This window comes from Egretta garzetta, unplaced genomic scaffold (assembly GCF_000687185.1).
Source record: "Egretta garzetta isolate BGI_Z169 unplaced genomic scaffold, ASM68718v1 scaffold130, whole genome shotgun sequence".
Classification (NCBI taxonomy): Eukaryota; Metazoa; Chordata; class Aves; order Pelecaniformes; family Ardeidae; genus Egretta; species Egretta garzetta.
In genome coordinates, this window is record NW_009258284.1 from 1,961,026 (window position 1) to 1,984,373 (window position 23,348).

Here is a 23,348-nt window from a genome sequence, read left to right on the forward strand (position 1 = left end):
TATGCAAGAGATGGCTCCCTTGTGTGTGTTCGGGGTGTCAATAACCCAACTAAAAAGAAAAAGAATTCTGGTACTGAATTATAATAAAAGTAAAATGGAATCAAAGCAGACAGAACTGAGCTCAATTTTATCATTTACAAAATGTGAGCATTTCATATTGCAGTATTATGCAGTACATTAATTGGAAAGATAATTAATGTTGAATTACGATAGAAGTTCTGTAGAAGTACAGGGCACATATGACATCCACAGGAACATCAAATAATTTTTTTTCTGAGGGTAGGCTGGCTATTAGAAAGGCTGCCAAATGGATTTATAGTGAAGGGGGACATGGAATACAGTCATCGCAACCTTGTTATGACAACAACTGCCTGGACTTGTATTCTAATGGGGTTTTTTTGTTAAAGTCCTAGCACTTTGATCTGAATTTTGGCTGGATGATCACCTTTGGTGGGGATTAGCACCTTCTGTTTCTCTCTAACACACTGTAGAGCTTGGCGGTGGCCACTGGAAGTGTTGAAATGGACTGGTCAGTGATTGTTATGGATATTAATATTGCTGGGATTGATGCAAAGGAGAGAAACAAAGAACAACCACATTATGAATGAGAGCATACTGTGTCTGTGCTGTGTCTGAGTGCATTGCTAGAGTGCTCTGCTAAAACGTTATTTACATTCAGATGTTTATGGCCATGGATGCAACTGTCCTGCATTGCTATTGCACTTTGTAATACTTGTAGATGGGATAATGCGAAGTATTAGCTGATAAAATATTCAGTTTGCATCTGAATGGAAAGTTTTTCTTACGATCATTTGGCTTCTGCAAAAAATGTAGAGGCTCGAGGACGATAGAAAATTAGTCTTTGACTTTGCTCAAAACGTGAGGCAGTCAGGAAATGAAAGGAGGCTGGGAAACTGGTGTCTTGGGAGGCTTGTGTACTTGTGACTAATATAAGCTTATTGACATATGCTTGTGGGGTCTCCAGCGAGTTCCCTGCTGGTTTGCATTTTACAAGGCAGTGAAGCTGTTTTCATTACTACAACACTCATTAGCATTCCCCCAGCAGGTAAATAAGTCATAGTTTCATTATTGTGTATTTCTGATATATCCATAGGCAATGTATTTATATTCAGAGGAAAAAATTAGATACAAGATAATCTTAGGCATCAGCCATGTCCCAAAAAAATTTTAAAAAAACCCCATGAAAATGGAGTGCTTATATTCTTCCTTCTTCTTCATTTCTTTTCTGCAGGCACAGAGAGTGATCGGAATAACTTTTGCAGATGGCCAGGCCAGTCTCTTCTTTCATTCTGTGGGCAAATATTTATGCCATCTACAATTTTCTTTTTTTTTTTTTTTTTAATGGTCTCCCAGCACAATCCACCTTTTTTTCCCCGATGGCATGGATTTCCTAACCCCAACCCCCCCCCCCCCCCAGCGTTCTTTTCTTTTCCCCTGGCAAGCCACTGTGTTGTTCCTGACTTGCAAAATTACACGCTGCTGGACACCCGCCTTTCTTGCTGCCGTGGTACCAGCAGCATGGTCAGCCATTTATCCATCGCTATAGAAAAGCTACCTTCATGTTATTGTGCTGACAAAATATAAATAGAAGGTTTATGCACCGAGGCTGTAAGGCGGTGAGACCTTAGGACAGCGGGCAAGGGGGCCCCTGAGGCGCCTCTCTGCCCCTGCCCGGGGGAGCTGGAGCATGGCCTGGTGGAGGCTGCCTCCGTCAGGGCGCCATTAAGTAGTCTCCCTGCTAAACAGGGTGGCCCTGCCTCAAGAGGACAAAATGCTAAATGGAGTAGGACAAGGAGCAGTGGTGGAGGCTGGGCTTCCCTGCAGCTCAGCCCCTCCGAAATCAGATGGAGACGCCTGGTGGTGTCATGTCAGACATGAGCCCGGGGCTCTTCGCCGTGCTGAGGGGAGGTTGTGGAGGGAAAACCCCTCTCGCCTCACCTCAGGAGCAGTGGGAAGGCGGCATCTTCCGTGACTGCCACAGCCCACCGGCCTGGGAGTTTTCTCTCTTGGGCTGCCCAGTGCTACACAGCCTGCTTTTAAGGTGACAGGAGTTCTCCTGTGTCTGAAAAATATGGTTCAGCTCTCAGACCGGGCTGGGGCAGATGACGTGGGAGCCAGTTCCCCTCCTGGTGACCGACAGACCCCTTGGGCCAGCCTGCTTGGGGTGAGCAGTGGTTGCAGGGCAGTGGTAAACACGGTCCCCCATGCTGTCTAAATCCTGACCTCCTGAGGATTTTCTAGCAGCAAAGCCTGGCTGTGGTCTTACCAGAGAGAAAAAAAAAAATGGCGCGGGAGGATGTGGAAGAACGGGAGCACACAAAACAAGTGGGAGTGGAAAGGAGAGCGGCTCTGGAGGCTGTATGTGTTTGACGAGGAGCCTGTTCCCCATACTCTGGAGGCTGTGTGTTTGATGAATAGTGTGTTCCCCATATGGCTGGACATTAAAATTTGGAGCAAAAAGCCTTGGGAAAGCCACCTGCAGGGTGATGCCGGTGGGGAGCGTGCGTGCGTGGCAGACCCTCAGCAGAGCAAGAAATGTGTCAGAGCGCTGGGGTTTGGTCAGGCCTCCTGTTGTGGTACCGCAGAGCACAGTATTTGCGGTGGAGGTGTAAACAGGGCAATAAACAATCTTCTGCCATCATCAAATGTGAATGTCTCTGTGGCGCTTAATTGCTTTTGCAGGCCATTTTATGCCTCTCCAGCCCCTGTGCCCTGACTATTGCCATTTTAAATAAGCACAAGAGACAAGGTGTGTATTTTATATGCGGGTGATTTCAAAGTTTCCGTGCAGTGGAGGACAAGCCCCCTAGGGCTCTCTCGTATTGCATTTTTCACTGCCAGTGTTTTGAATGGCTTATGATATAGGGCCATACAAGTGCTTTGTCCACAAATGAATTGTGTGCTGAAAGTCCAAGGGCACCAAAAGAGATGAAAAATGCATTAATATAGGAAGACAACTATGTAATGCAGTAGAATAAGTGTCATTATTAACTGCTGTAAATACAAAGCTGTTTGCTGACATGACAGACCCTCCAGAATAACAATAACAGAAGTAGCCTGAGTTCGCTTCAGAAGGAAAACTGCTCAAAATCCAGAATTAAGTCAAAATCACTGAGGGTAAAAGGAAGAGGTGAGACAGTGTTAGCTCGGGTACAGCAATGCTGCAGCCCTTCAGTGGCACAGAAGCGGAGGTGGATGCTGACGCATCCTGTGGGTCCCGCTGCACCCCATGGCCACCCTGCCACCCCCTGAGGCAGCGCCAGGGATGGTGTCCCAGGCACCGGAGCTACTGAGACGCTACAGCAGTTTTAGGGTGAGCTTAAAGAGAGGAAAGGAACTTGAAAAGAAATGCATTGAATGTTTTGTTGTGTGGTTTGCCCATAGGCACGATGGACAGGTAGAGTCATCTTGAGCCTGGGAGCTGCGTAGCCATGGTCACTGCAGTCCCAAGGACTCATGTTAGCAAGGGCCACAGGCCAAGTTTATCAGCTAACAGAATCATTGGGCTACTTGCACACTGTGCCTCCAGAAGGTGGTGTAGACATTGACAAAAAAGGATCTAAGAGAGGATTTGCATATGTAAAATTATATGTGTTTATTTAAAATAGCACCACAAATCATCTGCCAGAGGGGGTGTTTTGAAGGAAAAGCGCGTACTAATTGCTGGAGGCTAAAGGGAGAGGTAGACACTGAAGCCCGAGAAGTGCCTTCAGGCTCTGTGTTCCAGCTCCCCGTCTCTGCCTGCCACTGGGGAGGGGGAAGGCGGGTTTTCAGATGTGCTACAGTCTTTTCGAGCAGTTAGCTGCAGTGATGTCTGTCCTCCCTCTGCCGCTCCCATTCAGCGTGCCGAGCACCGTGGGCCTGGTTCTTGGCTGCTTTGCTTCCCCTCATTCACTGTGCTTGTGCAAGCTTGCGCGTTATTCTCTGGGCTCTGGAGGGCATACGCTGGCTCTATCTTTTCCTTGCCGCTTTTCGGTGCTGTCACAGTCTTTTCCATGTTGCTTCTGTGTTCACCGAAAGCCCAGATTGACTAAATTTCTCAATGACTGTGAAAGAATAAGCACGTGAGCTCTTTATGCTGTCTGGCAAGGGGTATGCCATGCTGCAGGCTGGTATCCTGACGATGCTGTCATCTCTGCTTGGGGGCAGGCAGGAGATGCCTGGCCAAGCAGCGTGGGGCTTGACTTTCTGAAGCTTTGGAAATCATGCACTCTAATGGTGCAGCCTTTACCAATGCCTATGAAGTGGACCTAACAGGTCTCCAGTCTGGTAGGACTTTTTATCTGTGTAGCCAGACCGGCGTTTAGGTAAGCAGTGGATTGAGGATGGGTGCTGCCCGGTGCCCCTTCTATGGTTAAGGAAGCCCAGGTATCTTTGGTGCCTATAGCATAAAGGTGGCAGAGATATACCAGATGGTGGTGTGCTCTTCTGCTATGCTGCTGGCAACGGTGGGCTGCTTTGCTCTGCCCAGGTGGTAGGGATATGGCAGAAAGTACATGTGGCATGTACTGTGGCAGCCTCTTGGCCCGCGTGACTGTGCTGGGAGGAACGGCCATTGCCCCACTGCTCCTGGACGTGGTGGGACCCAGACCTGTGTGCTGGCTGAGAGCCCGAGCGCAGCCTCTCTGACCGATGGTGCTCGGCAGTGTGACCCAGAGGAAAGCTGAGTCCCGCCATATGGATGCAACAGGCTCGAGTAATCCAGCTGGCCAACCTTGAGCCAAATTGTGGCCCAGTGGCCAAATGCAATGTCAGTGTATCCTGAGGTTGAACATGGGTGGTAAATGCATGGTGCCACGGGGCTGCTCATGGGCGTACTGCTGGGCACGTGTGTCAGCGGCTGCAATATCGGTGCACTGGAACAGTGAAGCAGTGAATGAGTTTGTTTTGGGGATGGTCTGGAAAATGGTGGCTGTTATTTGCATATTTAAATGTTGATACATGCACTCACTAATCTTTTTAATGGTAAAACTAAGTGTAATTTGATTGTGTTCTGGGGTGATTATATATAAATCACTTCCTTTTAGAAATGGTTGTGTAGAATTAAATATTATATTGCTGGGGTTCATGGACTTCTGCTAACTTATATGAACAAAATAGTTAGTTGGCATTTAATTATGTGTGTAACTAACCCAGGGCAATACAAGGTTTTATAAGGATAATTGGTAAGTTGTCATGTAGGTGGTTGCTCTACATGGCTTCATAGCATTTAGAAGGACAAAAGAAATTGCACATAAATAATAGGTTATTAGAAATAAGTGGGTACGCAATTATTCATAGCGTCAGAGGTGGACAATTCAGCTCACAGTGGAATTCTTTAGAACACTACAGCTACAGTATTTGCATAAAATAACATCTGAAATTTGCAATTGGCTTTGCTTCCTGTTTAGAATGCCTTCTGTAATTACTACAGCACTCCCTTTTTGAAGAAATCCATTATAATCTGAATTAAGTTAATTCTGATGCTGTGAATAATTGGCCATATATTCAGTAAAATGAGTTTGGTTTTTTGGCCCCTTAAATATGAGTGAACCATCTTACAAGGACACATGCTTGACATCTTTGTAGCCATCTTTTTCTGGATTATCCTATAAGGGTTTTGCATAAGAGTGTCATGCAATTAATTCTCTAATTAGGAGCTAATTTGGGGATGGGGAAAAAGTTTAGACCTATATTTACCTTTGGAGAGCGTAGCTAGATGATGGGGATTGTTACCGCAAACCCCCCCTTATTTTTTCCTTCTTTGGACCATAAATGTTTTCTGAAATTAAATAGGAGAGAAGAGCAGTGCTGCATTCTGCTCTTGAGTAAATGCTTTCCGTAGAAACAGCTGCTGTCGGGGCACCGGCATCAGTCTATTGGGGCTGAGTTTGACCTTTTAAGTGCTCTCCCAAGTGTACTGGAAAATGCTCCAAGTCCCTTTCTATTGAGGGAATTCACATTGTGCTCTGTTTTTGTGCCATGGGAACACAGTCGCATTGCTGAGGGGCTGGCACTGGCTTAGTCAGTAAGTATTAGTTTCGTTCTATCTGTTTGATTACCAGGTTCAGTCAAAAGTAATAAATATATGAAAAGTCCTATCAAAATGCCCTCCAGCAAAACATGGCATGATCTTGCCCTGTAATGTCAGCTTACTGTTTGTATTGTGACAACCCATTTCTCTGTGCAGGGTAAAAACAAAAAGCCCAATGTATTTTCACACCATTACAGGAGAGAGATGCTGAATTACAGGGAAAAACCTGAGGGAGAGCAAAGTCTCTTTAGTTGTATGTAATTTCATCATTTCTCCTCTCAAGGCAATAGTCCTGGGAATGAAGCCATTGGCATCTAGGTACTGTCAGGGGTTACAGGATACGAGGAACGTACTGGACTTCTCGTTTGTTTTTTACACTGCTTTGCCTAAAAATATCATCTCGGGTTCTTTCAGGTAGATCCCCAGGGAATTTTGATGTTTCGGTGCCGTGAGGTCAGATACTGATTCCTCCCCTTCCCTGCTCCCCCCCAAAACAAAAAAAGCAGCAGGGCCTGGCCCTCTTTGTTTGTCTAACCTGAGTGATAATGCCAGTGTCCCCTTCTTGTCTTTATGGGACAACCCTACGGGTGAGATCATACTCCTAAGTTTAATTCCTTCAGCAACCAGAGACCCATGTCTCCCAAGACAGAACAGAAGTGCCAAGTTGTGGGCTCCTGTGCTATAAGGGGACCTCAACCCCTCTCCTGTTGAAGCTGTTGCACTTAAAGCAATCAAAATTAATTGGGCAAGACAAAAGGAATAGAATGTTGACTGGGCCGATGTACATGCTGTTGAGAGATGGAAGGTGAGGGGCCGAAACTTGAGAAGGGAGGGAAATGACCCATCTCTTGTATTCTGCAATAGTACATTAATCGCTGAACTCTGCATTGTGCTGTATTTCTCAAACGGAAATGGCTGCTGCCGCTGTGCCCGATGTGGAGAGCAATCCTATGGATGCGCGTCAGGCAGGCAGATGAAGTCAGATGTCCTCAGGGAGGCTGGGGAACGTCCATCTGCTGCTTCTGGCAGGCTTAGGCATGGGAGAATGAAAATATATGGACCTAAGGGCATGAAAACAGTATGATCCCCAGGTCAAATGGAAATTCCTGCTCTTAGAGTAACACTCATCTGGGCAAACTCCTCTGCCTGTCTGTCCTATGCTCGCTGGATATGAGAGCAGTACCCTGTCTCCATCACCTCCACATCTCTCAGGACAAGGCACAGGGCTGCTAGGAAATAAATGGCAAAGAAGGGAAGCTGGAGCAGTTTGAAAAAAAGACATTTCTGACAGATGAATGGTGGGAAAATGTAGCTGAGGGTTGGCAAAAAATTCTGTACAACCCGCTGTTCTGCTTGTACCTTTTTGTCCAACTGTCCTCCTGTAATTTTCAGCCTCCACTGTGACTTGCCTATGCTGTATCCAAACCCTTGTCTGAAGCTACCCCTCCTGGCATGTGTAAGACAGCACAGTATGGCTTCACTGCTGCCTTGTCCCATCTGCTCCCTGTCAGTGTGGACACACCTGAAGCAGCACAGAAAATACAGAAAAAGAGGTGGTTGGTTTGGGTTTGATGGTGCTTTGCCTAGAAGGAGAGAGGCTGGGTAATCTCTAGTTTGCAGCCTCTTTTCTTAGTCTGTGCTGTCTCTGCAGCTCTTCTGGAGAGAAGCGATTAAAGAGCTTCAAGATGTGCCAGCATTACATGGAAATCTTGCATGCAACAGCCCTGGAAACATCACTGTCACAGTTCTAGTCCTCTAAAGTGTCTTTTATGTTTTCATTGTTGGTTCCAGGGAATGTATTCAACAGCACAAGCCTCACTGGCTCCTGATCCCCTGCCGAAGAGGTGAGCCTAATGTTGCAGTCTGCAGGTGTCAAAGACTTGCTAATCACCTTAAAAGCCAGCTGCCTCAGAAGGGAAAATGGAAAGGAGAAGCAAGATGAAGAGGGAAAGGAGACAGCTGGTAAGAGAACAAAATGGGAGGGGGGTGTTGGTGGCTGTGAGTTAAAAATGCAGCCAAAGGAGTCAGGGGTGTCAGTGCTTTATAACCGATTTATTCACATCGCAGAAGACTTGCTGTCACCCTGAGCCACATGTTGGTCCAAGGCTGTGTGTATTCAAGGCATATCTATGTACTAGTGTAGTTACTGCTGTTTTTACACAAAAGTACATTAAGATACGATTTGTGCAGGATTATTACTCTTGTAAACTTCTTATTATCAGGTCCTACTAATCCCCAAACAAAAGCTGAAACTGCTGTAGTTACCATGTATTGACCAGCTAAATAATAGTCTGTCTCCAACACTGAGTTTACTGATTTTTGTTTGTTTGTTTTACTGCTAATGAAATTTGACAGCATTTTTGTTGTAGGGGGATTTTAGGATTTATACTGATGTTGAAAAATTGGTGCTAAGGATTAACTAATTACATTACACAACTTTCCGCTACAAATTCTAACTCTGCTTGTGTAGAAGGATGTACTCTGAACCTAGTTTGCCCACGGTGTTCATTTTGAATCAAATGATTTTTACCTTTGCCTGATAAATACTTCTACTGATTTCTCTACTACTTAAGGCCCCACTTTAAGACAAAGCACTTGTTTTTCTGAATAGGGATTGATTTAAACATGTGAGAACAGGCTTAGTTTAAGGTCCTCCATAGACCACGTAGGAGTTCTCCCTCCATGATAAGAGTGTTTGTATTATGAGACTGTTTGGGTTAAGTCTGATAGTCATGGTCTCACTACCCTTCATCCACCACTTGACCTCAAATGATGATAAAGTATTCCCTCCAGATAAGTGAGTGGTTCTAAGGTGGATGAACCCCAAACTCCTCTGGGTGATTGTTGGAGAGACTGCTTTCTTTAAAGCCAAGATTGCCTTTTCTTCTCACATTTTCTCTGGGCTCCTGCATCCCAGAGGGCTACAGCTGTTCTAGTGGGTTCAGGATGGAAGTGGTCACTGCTGCTCCTGGTCCAGTGATGGCCATCCGCAGCAGAATGAAGGCCCCAGGTTTGTTGCCATATTGTGTTAAAATATTGTGTGTTCTGCATACAAGGCGTTGCTGAGCTATCGAAAAAAAGTTGTATCATTAAGCATAGTCTGCCTGTGATTTAATGTTACCTGAATTGTAATGCCCCAGATCCCTAATTAGGAGAAGAGTTCAGATGTTGAATTTCTTAAAATGTGGGTAGATTTGTGCCTGGGATTGGTCTGTCCTGCTTTAGATAATGTGACCAGCTGAAAAATGTAGATCCAGAGTTTTAACCGCGCTCATTCTAACAAAGTGTGTTTATAGTTAGGATTCAGATTCGGGCCCTGGTTCATCAAGAGCCATTCTGCCAGTACAGGGTATTGCTAGGCTGATAATTTCTCTTACCTGATAAACATGGAGATGTTTGGTAAAATAATACGTATTTTTATATAAGCATCTTTCATATGGAGCACCACAGAACATTAATGAGAGTGAATAGAGGGGGAAAACACACATTACATCATACACATCCCCTCGCCCCCCAGTTTCACAGGCTGAGGTGCACCCGCAACAGCTGATTGCTTGGAACAGCAGCCATCAGCTCTCATCTCAGACCTTTAGGTGATACTACGATGTAACTAAAAAGGAGCAAAGAGTTCATTCTTTCCTCCTTCTTCAGGTAGATTATTCTAAAACATTTTCCTCCAGTCTGCTGTACAAAATGCCAAAATCCACCTTCTGTAAGGTTTTTCATACTTATGTACGTGCCACAGTGGGAAGTAAAAATTTCTGCCCTACATTCTGTCGTCCCTGCATTAGCTACTCATAAAATAAGTTTGACTTATACTGATTTTTTTTTTTTTTTTTTTTTACTGAAGGCCCTATGTAGCAAAGACACAAAGTGCAGTATATTTCTGGCTGAAATTTAGGACCAAACTATGACCTGACTATCATCTTACCAAGAAATTGGCTTATTCTGTTGTTTGAGATCTAATACTGTATGAAACTTAATGTTCATGGTGACAGAAACTTCTCTTTCTGTTGTTTATCTTCAGAGGATATCTTTTCTTTTGTTGTCCTTCAGAACTATAGGAATTGTTCCCACAGGGTTACACCTGGGGTCAGGTTACTCTAGATTTTGGGGAATTTACCAGACCTGCAGGAGCACGTTTGTCCTGATAAAAGTTTCTGTCTAACCCCTAACAGTTTACTGAACTAAAGATCAGATATATGGTACTAAACCAATTCAGATATAGTTACATCTGTTTCTATAGTTTTATGTAATTCTAATCGTCCTTCCTTAAGTCAAGTACAGATGGTTCTTCACTTCAGATCACTTATGGAATTGCTTTGTAAGTTTGTAAAAGTGTTTGTTGGTCCTGTGGCTTAAAGGGTCAGCTATTGCCTGGGGCTCAAATGTAGTTTTGACATAGCCTTCATGTGTACTGCCTAAGGTCAAGGATTACAAAAACCTTGTTTTATCATGTGCATATAATGATGTATGGATTTTTTGGACAAGAATAAGATCCCCAAACCAATTACTTTGCTGGAGTAGCGTAAAAGCCTTGGTGACCTTTGAAATTAAGTGTAACTGAACTCCAGTATTTATTGAACTGCACGAAAAACTTCTAAATGCCTCAAAGTGCTTTGTGAAGTACTCCTGCCTCCTGAAATACTGAGCGCTAGAAAATATTTTGGTTATGCGTTTAAAAATATCCGTGACAAAATGGGGAATGGATGAATACATATTTCTTTGGATTCTGTGGGATATAACAAACTCCCCAGGAGTGAACTTCATTTTGATTGCGGGGTCAGTCCTTTCCTTCTTCCCCTCTGTTTACCTCCCCTGTGGACTGTAACTTGAAGACAGGGCAGTACAGGGGTGCCAGTAGAAGGCTGTCAAATTCAGAGTTGCTTCCCTGTAGGTACTATGCTGAGCAAGGTGCTTCACCTTGTATGTCTTCTACATCAGTGCAAACTGAAATGCTCACAGTTATTCAATGATTAAGGATTCATATTTAAGTCCAGTATTTCTAGGCAGTTCACAGTGGCCTATAAAAGTAAAAGCAGTTTTTTGGTTGTTTTTTTTTTTTTTTTTTAAAGGTGCCCTGACATGAAGAGCCACAGTAGGCCCTTGTTAAGTTGTTGGCCTCATGACTTTGTCAAGCTGTGTTCCTGATCCAAGTAGGTTGTAACACTTTTTATTTTATGTTTTCTTGAACGTGTCTTGAGGACACGTTCACTCTCTGCCAGACTTTCTTGGAAAAGCCACCCTATTGCATGCTGCCAGAGGTCTTGAAACCAGTGACTGCCCTCCTCAGCTGCACTGCTGTTTTATGAACGCTCCTTATGGCTCTGCTGTGTGGCTTCTCTGAACAAGAGTGGGTCACTGCTTACGAGCCCACAGTGGAGAGAGTTGGCAGTGCCTTACACGCTAACACAAAACATTCTTGGGTGGCACTGTGGGGAGGTGCACACCTAGGCAGTCTCTGTGCATTTCTCTGTATGAAGTCCTCCACTGTTATGCTGTTTTCGTGGTACTCAAAGGCTTCATGTGGTATGCCAGAGCAGCACATATATTACACAAACAGTTGTAAGTTTTGTGCCTTGTCAATTCTTGAAGGAATTTGCTTTGTATTTGTGTCACCGCAGTTGTTTTGTGACTTTTATGTGCCTCTCATGGAATGAGATCACTATCTTAAATGTTTATGGAAACCTTCAAATGGGTTTGAGCTTCAATAACAATGTTGTAAGAAGCCCGCACCAGAAAAGGCACTACAGACTTTCTCTCCTCTTTTCCCATCTATTTTTTTTCATAGCTACATGATTTTATTTAGAAACTTTAAGTAATGCTCGTATTGGAAACACTTTCAGTTTAGATCACCAAGTTTTTGGTGATACTTATCCACCAGACTATCCTGCACTGGAACTTCAGCAGGCCACTGGGGTGGAGTTTGGCACACGGGGCCAGTGCCACATAACTTTGGAGACAAAACAGTAGAAGGCAATCTCAGGCTTGCATAGAGATCCTAATTGATTTATTTTGTAAATAAAAATTATACACCTGTGTTGCAGCCATCTTAACTCTCCAAATGTGTGCACCTAGAGTTGCAGTGGAATATTCTAACTAGATTCTTCCTAGAAAGCAAAAGTTTCATATATATATACAAAAACCAAAATCTTGAGAACCCCTTCTGTGTGGTACCTGATTTTTATATGAAAAAGGATCATACAAGACTTATGTGGTGTTATAGAACCACCCTCACCCCCCAACTGTTTGATAGAATTGAATTACAGAATCTTAACTTGTAATCTGCAGAGGAAAAAAAAAAAAAAACATTAGATACAACTAGTGTCCTACTCTTATCTTATGAAAAGTTTAAAAATCTATTATTTTCAGATAAATAGGTTCTCTCCTGTGAGTAATGAACTAGAAAGGTGGACTAGAGGCCTTTAATACAAATTAGGTAAATTGAGGAAATGTAGTATTACTAACTAAAGCTACTGCATGAAGAACTGAGGGCTACTACATAGTTGAAATGGGGAATCTGTCTTTAATGAGAGATTTGTTTTCCTGTTTGTTTGAATTAATAGCAAAACGTGAAATTGACTCTGAAAACTGGCTTTTAACAGTGTTTTCTTTCTTGCATATGTCAAAATACTAGGATCCAAGTCTCATTTTACTTAGCTCTATTGCTTTGGTTAATATAAATCATATTTGCTTTGTCCTTAGCTGCCATGTGATTCTCAAAGTAACCTGTCTCTAGTATTTCTTTGGTTTGGTGTTTTGAGATGCTTGCTAGCCGTTATGGCTGCTTTGTCCACGGAAAAGATTTATGACTAAGTTGAGGAAACACAAGTCCTAGGGAAAATTGTATACACTCTGAACCAATGTTAGAAAAGTTCATTCCCTTTTGGAGGTGTATATGATATGTAATTATTTTCCATGTTTAAGTTTTAGTAGATCTAGTATAAGGCAGAGACAACCCTTTCATACCTTTTGTATAATAACCTTAATATGGGCCATTACTTTTCTGAATTCCCCGGCAGATGTTCAGGTTGATGAATGCCTCAAAAGGCTTTTTTTTTTTTTTTTTTTTTTTAATTACTGACATGCCAGCATTTGTTCCATGGCTGAGAAAATCAGCGGATGCTTAACTGACCAACGTGAGCAGGTTTCATCCTCACATGATGAGGCATGATAAACCATAAATACCATTTGCTTGATTTCCACAGGTGTTTTTTCTTGGACAGTCAAGCAATCCAACCAATAGCACAGAAATACCCTTTAAGATATGAGCAACCCTGTCCTTTGAGGGCTTTTTGATTTGCATGTGTGTAACCTTTCTCCACAGTTCTGTCTGCTCAGGAGAGCTATCAGGATAACCTTTTCTTCCTTGCAAAGAGTGAGTTTGATGTCTGTTTATCTCTGGAAGACTCGCTTTTCCCTGCGCCAGTGGTGCTAGCCAGAGAGGCTGGGCGAAGCATAGAAAGGTTCCAATGCAGCAGGCAGAGCTCGGGGTTAGGAGATGAGCCACAAGAACTGGATTCAGATGACATGTATAGTAATTCTGATCCTGCTATGTGACCTTAAGCACATTGTTTCTTCTTTCACACTTTAATTTTCTCTGGGCTGCAGGCAGACTGTTTCTTGTTCAGAGGCACTTAGCGCCACAGGTCCAGCTTTATTCATGCTCTCATCCTTTAGGCAAAGCCAAAGCCTTCCCATGGGCCTTGGGAAGCTCATATAACTCATTGGGTAAGCTAATCTGCAGCTCCTGGGCTGTTTGTCAAGCCAGGGCAGCTCTATGTGGTTAAAAACTGTATGCCTGCAGGGTTTCAGGTTTGATCCAAACCCCTATGGGTCTCTTTTCAATAATCCCACTGATCTTTGGATCAGGAATTTAATGCTTCGTGGGATGTTTTTAGTGTGGGAAGCATGCACTCATTCCTGGTGTTTCAGTATAGCTTTAAGCTTCTGACTAATTCCTATTTACAGGTTTTGCATTCTAATGATTTATAAATTTGTAAAATGAAAGTAGAATTGTTTAGGTTTCCTGGTGAATGCAATCCTAGACACACCTGGTCTAATTAGAGGTTTAATTTCTCTCCTGAGTTAAAGTCTAAATCCTTTTAACTCTCTGAAGAGATGGAGAACAAAAATGGTTGTGAAGTATTGAGCAGAGCCAATTACAGAAATAAAAGGGTATTGTTGGATGGCCATGAAATCTGCAAAGCACTACCACGGATACAGAATAAGATGGCTCAGAGGTTCTCTATCAATCTACCTCTGTAGCAGGCTTGTTAGGGCAAGAGAAGCAATTTTAAGGCATGCAGTTTTGCAGACTTGGCTGTAGATTAATACCTTTTGCATATGAATGGTTTCATTTGCCTGTTGCTGCAGGGTTGCTCAGTTTCATCTCCCTCTGAGTGATCCTACTGCAGTTCTTGACTGTGGTTACTGTTAGTGGTCCCGCAGGGTTTAGGAACCTCCCTTACAGCTCAAGGCTCATTGTACAGAGAGATTGTAGGGACAAGGCCGAGTGCAAGTTAGAATTTATGTGCTTGAGGTTGGATTTAGGATAAATTCAGGTCCTTGAATCCTAAATTATGACCCAAAGAGCTTTGTATAGCTACTGTTTAAACCCTGGAGGTTTCTAACTTACACAGGGATATCTTTGCTTGACTGAAGGTCCTCAGGTGTCTGTACTGTCCCTCTGTACATGTTAGGGATTATCCTTGTATTGACAGGTGACATAGCTCAGGTATTAAATGGTGTCTGAACCCTCTGCAGGCACAGAAATGAAATTATTCTTCTGCCTCTGGCTCATGGGCTGCTTGGTTCTGCAAGTGCTCAAGGAGTGGGTCAAGGAGTTTTGTGTGACTGATTTCTTTTTAATCATGCTTAGAGAAGGGGCAATGTTGCTGCTGATATGGTATGTTAGCATTAAAGTTCTGTCCTAAGAGTGTGTGTTTGTGATTTAGCGGCCAAGATACGTAGCTGGGAGGAGGCAGACTTGGGTTCCAGTCTTTATTTTCTGGTTGCATTTTAGTCAGTGTCAAATCCAAAATATGGACTTGGTTTGTCTGAAAAATCAGCTCAAAAGAAAGAGCCTACTCGGCTATAAGCTGTAAGGAATAATATAGCCAATCTCTGTTGTATAGTTTGGATTAGGTCCTCAGCCAATAGTTCTCACTAGTTTTCTGAATCTTTCTCTAACAGCATCAAAAAGTGGAACTCAAAATGCTAGCAACAGAACAGTATTCAGAGGAGCAGAAAGAAAGTATGAAGGGAGGGTAGCTCATTAAGTCTGTTCTAAATTAACTTCTTTCCCCAGGATAGGGAAATAGACAATACGCTTTCATCAGAGCATGATCTGTGTTTGGGAAAATTTTTCATGAGAAATTTATACTTAGAATGAAGGGTGAGAGGAACATCAATACCTGCAGCTGTTGCTGTGCTGTCTTCTTTGGACTGTTCAGCTTTTCTGGTTAGTGTACATCTTCTCAGGTGATAATTATAGATCTTTTCAGTACATCTTTGTTAAAAAGGCAGACAGATGATCATTTGTCTTCCACAAGTTATTTTGCTTTTGGCTTGTATTTATTTATTTCTGAATAATACTTATACTCTCACTATAAGTGCTCAAATTACGAGGAGGGAGGATAACAAATCGGAAGCCTGAGTAGAAGGTGCCATATACACACACAACTGACCCTACAAATGGATTTTCTGCTGACTGTTTACAAAAAGCTCATTAGTTATTCTTGACATTTTGGTGTGATGAGCTTCCTCAAAAGGACGAAAAATTAGACCTTGTCTCCTGGAAGACATAGGAAAGTGCTAAATGTTGACAGTAATTGCCTTGTCAAATAGTTGAGAATAACAGGACATCAGGTAAACAACTTTTCATTATTTTATGTCTAGCATTGTACTATCCTGCTCTCTTGCTGCCTGTCTCTCTGAGTCTTTTCATTTTGATGACTTGGACTTGCCACTAATTTGGTTCTTTTGATGTTTTGGCCTTTCTAGTTCTGACTCCTTCCAGCATATTTTAAACCATGTCTAATGGGCCAAAGTAAAACCTTACTGCCCAACTTTCTGTCACTCCAGTTTTAGAATGACTTTCTTTCAATTAAAAAAAAAAATATTTAAAGAAGTGCTATGTGCCAGCAACCTAGGGTTTGGCAAGGGGCAGTACATAAATCAGTGATTCCTTTTGTTTTCTCCCTGTGAAGCTATTTAGACCTGCTGTTTGCCCAGGCACAGCAGAGTTTTAGATTAGCAGTACATTTTTTTGAGTGGCCTATCTGGAGTCTCCCAAACTCCAGCAATCCTCTCCATTGGACACTATCTGAGTCGGACATAAGCAGACCTGAGGGTAAAAATCGTTATTATCATCTACCTCTCAAAATATCCTGCAATACAAGTACACAGCTGGTACCACGCAAATATCACCTCTCAGACTGCCCAGTACTGGCCCTGCCAGATACTTCAAAGCTCTCCACATTGAGTGGATTCTGGTGTGCTTTTATCCTTAAAGGCTTTTCCCTGGTTGTTTTTTCCACTTGGTGATTTTTAAATTGTTGCCTGCTGTTCTCCCCCTCCCCTTTTCAGTGTCTTGGGTATCTGTATTATTCCTGTTGTGGAAAACTGCTCTTTAGCCAAAGTTAAACATAGTGGATGATAACCTGCTGAGTTTTCAAATCTGAATATGGAATAAGTGTTTGTTGAAAATTTTCTGGTTTCCAGTAGTTACCCTCACTGTTGACTTGCAGGCAGTTTCTTCTGTTATTCCTGTCTTTATAGATCACCATTAACTTAGAGCCTTAAGCAGCGTAAACAAAATCTGGCCAGTGGATGAGGAGCCAACATTTGGTCTGTATCAATTTGCCTTGAAGAAAGAGAGAGAGAGATGCCGCATATGTAGAAAAGTTGTCTTTCCAACACTGTTATAAACTGGTTTGACTGACTTGTCAGCCAGGATGGTGTTGCAGGCGTGAGGTTCCCTAGTGATTCAGGGTAAGGCCAGGAGATTTAAACACAACCAGGTGGGCCCTCTCGTGTGTAACGTCTAGGGATGATCACTAGATGGCAACGTTACACAGCCGAAAGGACCGATCTCGTCTTCCTATTGCAAGCTTTTTATTTATTTGTTATAATCAGCAGACGAAATGGTCTTTTTCACTCAGGTTATTTAGCCAGAATGGAAGACTTTCATGAGCCTGTAGGATGAAGAAATAAGTTATCGCTGCAGATTACACAGCCATCTCAGAAATTAAATAACTATTTAGAGAGCTCTTGTTAATCATTCTCAGGTAGTCAAAGGACAGGCTATTCTGCACCAATGAAGAGCTGCTATACTTACTGTTCCTTAGGGTAATGGCTTGATTTTTTGGATAAAGATCCTTAAAAAAAAAAAAAAGAGGACCATTAGTGCTTTTTTTTCTTAATGTAAGTATGCTTTTGAAGTCATATCGATCTTTGACAACCCTAAGGTTAGTTTGAGATAGTGACTTTGTGCACTGATGCAGTTTTGCCCATACTCTGGTTGATGGATGATTTTTCACATTACTTTTTTTAGAGCAAAGCGCTGTCTAGGTTCTGTACAAGTAAACAGATTAAACATGAACAGCATATGCTTCAGACTGATACCAAACTCTGGCGTGATAATGTGATATATTGTATGTGCCAGAAAGAGTAAATGTTACCTTTGTAATGTGGCCTTGTGCTGAAAGCAGGCAGTGTGGATTTCCTGGAAAGTGTGAGCTGGAGGGATGAGAGGCCGGGCTTACACTGAGATCTCTTTGTCATAGAGTTCTGGGTGCTTTTGGTCAGAGGTTCTGGGGAACATCACAGGTTGTACCATAAGGGAGCTTGCTGGGGCCAAAAGTCTGTCCCTGATGTTTCTTCAGCTCCTACCAAGGCAGTTTCCAGAGGTGAGGACATAGAATCTCTTTGGAGTATATAAATATCCTATTAGATGGGTAGATTTCAGAAATCACCAGTGAAGTTGGGAAATATTATTTCTTAATTATAACAGATCAAAATTAGATTCATCATTTGTGGGTTAAAGCAATATATTCCTTTAAATACAGTATGAATGTTGAAGGCTAACCAGTCATATGGCAGAAAAGAGACAACTTGCTGCTGATACAGTAGATAATGAACATTGTAAAATAGTGATTTCAGTAACTTTCATGAGGACAGAGACTCCAGAGACATGAAGTTCTTTGTTCCAGGTTCACCATATTGCACAAGATTTCTTTTGCAAATTGGAAATTGCAGACCAGGTAAAAACCACATGTGTACATCAGTATATATGTAGCCATGACATCCTGGTATCAAAAGTAAGTGTAGGATGTTTCGGATAAGGTATTCCCACTGAAGACAGGGAAGAATTAATGCTCTGGAGAAGTTAATCTCTGATCCTGATTATATATATATAAAAAAATCTATTTTTCTTTTTTGTATGTGTATATATATACACACACGTTCTGGTCACCCAATGTTCAAGGAAGATAAACTCAGATTGGGACGGCTGTTAGCACAGCCCCAGCTCTATTGAGCCATAAGACACTACAACAACTTTTCTTGTTTAACCAGCAAAATGAAGACTGGGAGGCTGAGCATTTAGGGGTGACAATGACAGGGGGAGAAGGGGAGGGAGAAGCTAAAGAACCATGGTAGCAAAAGAGCAAGTGGACGTACATTAGTCATACATTCTGGCTGGAAAGTATGTCTTGCCATCAGAACAGGGAGTTCTATGTGAACTTCTGATAGGTGCAGTGCAGGCAAGAGAAACATAACCAATGCTTTTCTTGAATGAATTATATGGCTTGGTTGACTGTAGGAGGACTGATCTGCTCTTTTCACTCCTTGAACATGTGTACAACTGAAATGTTTGATACTCCAGTGAATAATCACGCAACAGTAGAGTGTACCATGGCTCTAAACCAGACTGCTTTTGGAAGGGTTGCATGCTGGATAGTTCAAAGAGATGTGCTTGAGATGCCCTCTGTTTTCAGGATTGCTGTAGGAATATTTACTGGGAGTAGTAGTCTGAGTCTTGATAAAGAGATTTCAAAAGCTGAACTGCACATCTACTGATACTGGCATGGACTTAATCTTTTATCTCTGCCAAACTCAAGAGCTTTTGTCAGTGGAGGAAGCAGTCTTTTTTTTGGACATTAAATGAAAAGGGCAAGATTTTAAATCTCTGTCCACTTTCATCCTGCTTCATTGCTGCTTCTGTGGTCTGGGGCAGATAGAAACTGGCCTGAAATGCATGGGATGGAATGTAGAACACCAAGATGTTATATCTTCTTCAGATCTTCAGGTATGTGTCTCCACGTGTTTTCTCTTCTCACCTGTACACCTGAAATGGCAACGTCTGGTCTTGTCCACTTCACAGTCTGTATAGCACAAGATGATAATACCAAACAGCTGCTGCAGTGTTACCTTCCCACTGTTCTCTGGTCCTGAACCCCATAGTAAGGAAAAATTCCATGGAGATCAGCTGGCTGATCTGTCCTGCCTTGTCCCATCAGGGAGAAGGGCAGGAGAAGAAGGGGAGGCATGCTAATATGCTCACATATTTTTAATGTAACTAATGTAGGTAGTGGAAATTCCAGGCACGTTGACACATGACTTCAGTTTCTTTCATCTTTTCATGGGAATATGTGCAAAGTGTGCAATTTTGCAAAGACACCCACAAGGAGGAGCCCTGTGCTTGCCGAGGAAGAGTCTAGCCCTGTCCTGTTTTTCACTGCCTCATCCGCCGAGGGTAGCCTTGTCTTGAAGTGTAATTAATTCTGAGGAAGAATTTTATCAGCTTAGTCTTTGGGGAGAAGTAGCATGTAAACACTTATTAAAATGTTATTTTGGGGACATAATTCTGTCATGAGTCAGACTTGACAGGTGGAGGTAGAAGAAGGTGTTCTCTCTCCACAGGGACCATTTGTGTTTCCTTCTGAAGATTTACATCAAGTGGTGCATTTCCCCTCAGTCTGTGGGATCATAGGAGGATAGAGAACACTTTCATATTTTGAGTAAGAAAGTGCATAGCCTTTTCACTGAGAAGGTTGTAGACAGTGCAGATTCTTATAGCCAAGATTTTCCTTCCGGTAGCTTCAGAAAGAAAAGTAATGGGTATTAATTGACACGGCCATCAGGCCTGATTGCCCCTTCCTGAAAACTACCGCTCAGCTTCTTTTAAGTTAAGGTACTAGAAGAGACAAAAGAAACGTGTTTTCAGCTCTGTGCTTGCTTGAGACTGGATGGATTGCTTCATCTCTACGTCTTTGTTTCCTTTTGGTAGAAGAAGGACCACAGTTCTCCTTGCTTTTTATTCCGAAGATGACCCCTTTCTGTGCGAAGGTCTCTTACATGCTGCCTCACATGAGAGGGCACGGTTGCACAGGCGCTGTCCAGGAGAATATCCCAGGATGCATTAACCTTTTTTTAATTTTCTAGTTGGGGAGTGACTCCATTTAGATTGTAGCCTCAAACCTGCCAGAGAAGGCAGATCAGTGATGGCTTTGGGGCTGCCTGCCACTGACTCTGATGGATGCAGCCCCCTTCCTAGTGAGGGGGATGCTGTGTCACTCTGTCCTGTCACATGTGGCAGAGCATGTGCTTCCTTGAGCAATGTTGCAAGGGAAGGTGGCAGGATTACAGAGATCTAACTCCCTACCTTCCCCTCTCCAGTTAATCTGTTCTTGTGACACGATTGGCAAAATTTCCCCCACACATCAGTGGGACTAGGATCAATCCTTTTGAGCCTTTTAAAATTTTTAAAAAATCTTTTTTTTAGAATGAATTGCATTTGAAACGTGAGTAGGAATTAAAGTGCAACCTTCTAAAATCGCCTACCATTACCTTTGCCAGCTGAATGCACAAATACACTTCAAAAGCAGGAAACCAACATGTTCTTAAAGTCTTACTTTTATCTTGCTGTTGCACATTGCTGAATCAAATGCCCCAAGGTAGCTGACTTCACTTAGAAGCCTAATTCTCACCTTGCCTCGCAAAACTTTTATTCTGGGGCAGCCTTAGTACCTACATTTGGATCTTGCCTGTGTAGTTTTTACAACAGTGTACCTGCCCTGGCAACAGTGGTGCATCTCCTGATTTGGAGGGATGGCTGAACGGCTCCAGGAAATCATAACGTTCAGAGGACCTGCTGCTACCTGTGTTGTCGTTCCTGGACACAGGTGCCTGTCTCTGAGGGAAGGATATGCAACTGTTCTTCACTGATAAGTGAACACAGACAGTGCCTAACACTCATTTGTACCTACTGAAAACTCTGTTCTGTTCCTCAGTGCTCATTAACAATGAAATTGATAACATCATCTGATTGTCCCAGCATGAACCAGGCTTCTGTGATTGATTAAATGCAGAGATAAATTTGAGACATTAAATTAGTTGCAGAAGTGGTTTCTTGCAAGTGGACCATGGAAAGTAGTACTGATTACTATTGCACTGTAAGCCACAGGGGTCTTTGTCCTTTACCTCTACAGAGGCTTAAACATGTTGTGGCATTTTGTTTCCTCCATGGCGCTGTAATGAAGAGGGATTAGGTTGTGGTCATGGAAAGGAGCACAGCGTGTGGGTAGGTGTCAAGAGATCTGTGGTGTGCCTTGGCTGTTTCAGTCAGACTCCCTGCTTGTGTCAAGGTAAGCATCTTTGTCTCTGCTCTCCATCTACAAAATGGGACTCTGCAGTTGCCTGGGGACATCAAGAGGCTCAGCGTTAAAAGCTGATAATGACCACCAGCAAGTGAGCCTCTGGAGATGGATTATACCAAACAGTTTTTTCAGCTCAGTAGGAAAAAAAAAAAAAAAAAAAAATCCCTTTATGTTCTTCAAGACGTGTAGGAGTTGTAGAGCTAGTGCCTCAGGGTTATGGAGACTTCTGAGTGTCTAAGAAATGCAGGGCGGGTTTGAAGGCTCTCCCCCCTCTGCACACTTAGAATTGAAGAGTGGTTGGAAGCCCAGGAGCTACAGAGAGCACAGGCACTTCTGTAGGGCCTTGAGAGAGAGCAAGATGACTGATTTTTGGGTCAAGAATTTGCAGAAATGGGTGGCCTGGGATTTCTCCAAGTGAGAGAGCAGCCTACTGTGAGTTTCTATTGAATTTAGGGGAAGGACTTTACATTCCTGTTTCTTCTTGGTGTAGTCTTGCTCACTTACAAATATTAGTTCTTTCTGAAATTGCCTGCCTCACTGGAACAGGTCTTCAAACCCTGGGCGCTTGTAACCTTTCCTGCCACAAAGGCAACCTTAGTATTTAAGTGCCTCTTGGATCCTTGTTCTGACAGTGCCGTATAAAACCAGAGACTTTCTGTGTAGAGGCTGAGGGAGTGGCTTACATCCATAATTGAAGCATTTAAAATTAATCATTAAGATTAAATACTGTATTAGTGATTCAAGGATCCCTGTCTAGTAATGAAATGGAACAGAAAAGGAATGCAGGTCATTCCGGATTACTCCAGCTCTTTTAAGGATAAATAAAGGGCTTCAGTTTTGGTGTTCTTCATTGGTGTCATTTTTTGATGGGGCACTGTTAGCTTGCGAGGGCTAGGATCCCCCCAGCCCCCTCTATGGGGTGCAACCAGCTGAGCAGTTATGTTAAGCATAGTATTTGAGCCGTGCTTTAATACCAGGACGCCTGTTGTGGCAATGAGTTTAGCTTCCCTCTTCCCTTCCCCCTCACTGGTCTCTCACTTTTGGCAGTGCTGGTATTTCTTTTAAGGCCCGATTCTGCTTTGCTGTGGCAGCTCCTTGTCGGCCACGCTGCGCAGAGGCCATGGGGCTGGGTCCTCTGGCTCTGAAGCTTTTTGCACAAGTTGAAGTGCTTGTGCTCTTTGCAAGTACAATTCATTTTGTTTCCTCCTGGAAAAACTCAATAGGGTAAGATAGCGTCTCGTAGCGTTCTTGTTGTGTTTCCTTAGCGACATCCCTGCCATCTTGTCCAGATGAATAACAAAGCCAGGTCTGCAGTTTTGTCTTGAAAGGTAATAAAAATGAACTCCCGCTGCCTTTGTTCTGCTGTATATAAATTGTTAGCCCTACCATATGCTCCAGGACCAGAATTTGTTTTCTCTTTTCTGGCTATTGGTGGTGCTGATGCATGGGAGAAATGCCGTAGCCTGCGTTTTGCAAGCAATGTTGATGGCGTGGAGCGGAGACTAATACAAATATGGCTATTGAAGTATATAATAAATTAGGCAATGCTGACATGGATGTGATAAGATACAAATAGGTAACATTGAGTTGTTGTGCTTACTAGGGCAGTTTCTCCAGAAGCATAATCAAGTAGCTGATTCTCATGCTCTTTC